We start from the raw sequence: 4576 nt of genomic DNA, 5'->3' as shown, positions 1-4576 counted from the left end.
TACTGACCGCCAAAACGACCTCGGTGGCTGCAAAAAATAGGTTGTTTATTTTTGTTAACAGCTATGCCGATTTGTATGATATTATTATAATATAGGGTCATCATAGTGCTCTTTATGGAATCCAAAAACTAGTTGTTGGCGTTCTAGGCATTCAGACCTTGATCCTTGAAGGGATGTTGCATCTCTTCGTATTTTCTGCCGCATATTTCACAGTGAGTGCCCTGGAGTTATTTAACTTCCAGCCACAGAGTTTTGACCACGAGGAACAGATTGCTGCAAGTGACAATGTAGCGGTGTATTAATATAAAAAAGATAGTTCTAAACTTATAGATTAGGTACGAGAAAACCTATAAAAAATGGTATTTTTCTATAATTTTTACGTCTGTCTGTTGCGTACATTTTGCTTAGGAGCAGTGCGCTGCTAACACTGGTTTATACACCGCCGTTTTGTCACCAAATTAGTTTTAAATATTGATTATAAATATGTATGTTAGTCTGTAAGGTATTTATTGTATGGGCCAAGTTGCCCGAAAAAAATGAATTTATTATTATTTATTAGTATCAACCTTTGTGCGCAAGTCCGACTCACGCTTGACTGGTTTCTATAAATAATTAACGCCCAGAAAATCGCCACTTCACATGTGTTGTTAAAGTCTTCGTGTTCCACATAAGTGGCGAAGTGTAAATATGTGCGCGTACCTACGTCAGCATACACGTGCAAATAATTGAAATTTTTAATAAAACATGTTATGTAGTCTTACAAAAAGGGCAACCTGTTTTCACTCGTGGTTTTTATGTTCAAAAACGATGTATTACATTTTAAGTAAATTTGAATATGAGAACTGAAAACGTCGGAAACTGTGCGCTAGAAAAACTGTTTGCATACCTGAGTATTTGTCAATTTGACAGTACAAGTTGAAATTTTTGTTCAAAGCTTTTTAAGTTAAGTTAAATAAATTAATAACGACTGTCAATTCACACCAATTTACTTAGTCCCAAACTAAGCAAAGTAAGGTATTATTCCTATTCATAATAATAATGCGACGGATGATCTGGTTATGGCCACATGCTCACACTTTGGATGCAGGCCGCTTCCAACCGAAGCAACTGGAGGTCTAAGCCGTAGGACGTCCGCTGTTGGACATTTAAATCCCCACCCCCAGTTGCTTTAGTTGGAAGATGCTTACATCCTGCATCTCCCATGAACCAGCTGCTTTAAACAGGTCATCCGTCCATCTCGTGGTGGACGTCCTAGAGTTCACGGTGAAAGAAAACATTGAGAAAAACCTGTGTGTGAACTTCCCAATCCGCCTGAGCCCGTCAGCTCAAGCCCTCTCATTCTGAAAGAAGACCTATACCAAGCAGTAAGATATTATCGGCCAAATGATGACGAACATTCGTTTTAATTCTGTCAATTTACTGAACCAATGTGTTCAGAGTAACAGATTTTATTACTCTGTTTATGATACTTTCTCCTACGAATCCGGGTAAACATAAAAGCACACAAGCACAACGTTACTGCCTACGGCTAAGATGTGCGATATAAATAAAATGAACACCAAGGCCGAAGCTAACGATCTGTGATAATGGTGTTTGGGAAAAACAAGTTTCTTATGACTGCATTGGTATGAGTACTTATTCAGACGAGTTAGGCATGTGACAGTAAGCTGTCATTTAAGATTATGATCTAAAACGCAATTTAATTATCCTCTCATATTTCGTTTTTTAGAATTTTTAACGCACCTTGGCAAAACCGACTATAGATTGGGAAAATTGTCCTCGGATGGACAGAGCCAACATTAAAAAAAAACTAAACTACTTAATTATCCTTGACTTGACACACATCAAATTTAGACTACTACTCTGGAAAGTTGACATTTACTTAGACGTGTGTCCTAAATTTAAAACGCCCCAATCAGTGCATTTTATGGAATTTTGAAGATTGATACCAAACAAAGCCAATAGTTTTCTTGATGTATAAAAAAAACTTGAATGATGTAAGCAAAATTTTTGGACACTGAAAGCTAAAATTTTGGTTGTAGAGGTTCCCTTGCTTACCTATATTTAATTAAATCAACGCCAAAAACATCGGAAAATATAAATTACTTCTACTCAAACTAAATAAGTACTACAAAAATAGAGTCGCGTAAGACATAAATTGCCGGTGACTGTACCTTCGTGGCAACAGTCTGTCACAATGTCGTAATGCACAGAAACGCTGTCAAGTTAAATAAACAAACAAAACATTCTTTACGAGATCAAAACCGCGTAAATGCGTGTTTCAGACTAAAAGTCGAACTGATGTAGTGAGTAATGTTTTGCCATAGTATTTTGTCGGAAAGTTCGTATTTATCTTGCTTTCCAATTAGCTGATAGCTGATTAATGATATTCCTCCCCCTATCCAAGGAGCGTCTAGTGGGTATACCTTCAAGCGCAAGCTGAAGGATTACTTATTGACACTCCAAAAATCCTTGCCCTATCCAGCACTTTGACATGCCAACCACATTGATATGCCAGCCTGTTGTTTTTAAACAATCCATTTTTTTTCTTTCTTTTAATTATTGTTCGTTGTAATTTATTTATTTCTTGGTTTGTTATAGTTATTTTTTTTCTTCTCTTAATTTTATTTACGTATGTATAAATAAGTGGTTTATTTATTATATTTGTGTATAGTTCTGTGAGTCACAGACGGTTTGGCAGAAAATCGCGGGGCGTCACACAAAATGCTGTAAGTATATTGTGTTTATTTAATATTTTCATGTTTTTTCTTTAATTTTTTTTTTTTTTGTGTAAATTTTGCTGTATATATGTGTGTCTTCTGTGTTAGTGAACAAATGTCATCTTTCTTTCTTTCTTTCTAGCTTATTGAGGTTTACTGAAGCTGATTGAGAAAGCAATATACTTAAATACGAACTTATCCGACGAAATACGATGGAAAAACATTGCTCAATGGATCTGTACTTCATTCGATGACCGCAGACAGCCTAAATATGAAGCTTGAAGTCCCAGGTTTGATAGGGGCAGATATTTGTATGAAACACTATGGATGTTTGTTCTTAAATATTCAATTTTTAATAAGTATTATTCATCTACATAAAGTATGTTATGTTTATCCATTGCCTAGTGCCCATGGGATCAGCTTTGCTTTGTTTGGAACTAAGTCAATTATCACACATTGTCACAGATCCCGAGATTTATTTTACTTATTCATTTATGTTAAATTTAATTTCATTCTTACAGATTTTTTTTATGTATTGAAATAAACGCATAAACATAAGTCAGTATTCGTGGTATTTATGTTAATTATTTACAATTATAAAAACTGGCATGAGATCGCTCTTAAGCTATAAGGGCGCCTATTGCTCACCTTGTAATTTTTCTCTCTGTGTACCTGGGCTTGTACTACGAAGCGCAAAATTCTAACTTCGTATCTTGCCATCTCGCTTACGCTTATATTATTTAAAATGAGAGTGAGAGGGATTTTCCAAACTCGTAGTAGCCCCCTGTTTCTGTATCGCTTAAAATTCATGGTGTACAATAAAGTATTGTATTGTATGTGATAAGAAATTTACGTTTGGTTAATAGGCCCTACCTGAAACACAGGAATTTTCCTAGTTCAAGATAATGTGTGTTATTTGTACTTTATAAGTGTAGCTTATAAGTTTGCATAAGTTTGTTAACATTGTATTTATTTTATTAACGAATTTACTACAAACTTACTGTTTTTGTTTATCCTACACTTGATTTAAATATAAAAGAATACAATTGTAAAATTACATTATAAACTGCTCACTGAATAATATGTAGTGGAAACGTGTTAAGTCCAATAATCATAACGTAAACATCGCAGCTCGGAACTCTAACACTTAAGTATAAATAAAACGGCGTCTGCAGAAAAAGATCCACATTTGCTCCGACAAACAAACTGAAGGCCCTCACCTTAATGGAAAGGTTCAGAGCAAAAAGAAAACAAAAGTAAAAACTAAGCTTACCCTGTTCTTTAATGTGCACACATTTTTTCTCAAAACGTCACACTTTTCTCTTGATTCACTGCAAACGTTTATCAGTCCACGTGTAGTTTCTCAGCAACAGTAAACAACTATTTGTTTTGATTTTTTTACTCGAACTCAAAACGTTTACGAACGCGTTACGGAATAACCGTTTCTTTAACTAACGGTGTAGTGTACGCGGCCGCTGCGTACTCATGTTAGAGCGCAAATGACCGGTGCTGCAAGAAGCAATACAATCGCTGTGACGTCGCGCAAAATGAAATTAAAAATGGAAAGAAATCCGAAGAAGCACTAGTACAGAGAACCCATAGATGCGTTATAGGCAGCTGACATGTCATGTTCAAAAACAGAGAAAGTTCCAGACGTGCCTAGTCATCCACGCCGATTTGAAAGTGCAAGCTGTTCCGTATTTACGAAACGCGATAATGAATAGGACTCCGCAGACAATGACGCACCAATATGGTCCAGTTCATCTTGAATACGTCCATTTGGTTAACAACTTCCTAAATTTTGCGTAACCTGTCATAGTATTTAGCACTTGTAGACATTTACGCAATCACAACAT

At 35.7% G+C, this 4576-nt stretch overlaps 1 protein-coding gene across 1 annotated transcript in view; it reads right to left on the bottom strand.

Annotated features, from left to right (window-relative positions):
• LOC141433953 (uncharacterized) overlaps positions 1-4226 on the bottom strand; it is a 124704-nt gene extending 120478 nt beyond the window's left edge. The window contains exon 1 of the mRNA XM_074096109.1: positions 3994-4226. The gene's annotated coding sequence lies outside the window, so the exon portion shown is untranslated. The remainder of the gene's footprint in view (positions 1-3993) is intronic.
• Positions 4227-4576: the final 350 nt, after the last annotated feature.

Source organism: Choristoneura fumiferana, chromosome 13 (assembly GCF_025370935.1).
Source record: "Choristoneura fumiferana chromosome 13, NRCan_CFum_1, whole genome shotgun sequence".
In the NCBI taxonomy this organism is placed as follows: domain Eukaryota; kingdom Metazoa; phylum Arthropoda; class Insecta; order Lepidoptera; family Tortricidae; genus Choristoneura; species Choristoneura fumiferana.
This window is presented reverse-complemented; position numbering and strand designations above follow the sequence as displayed.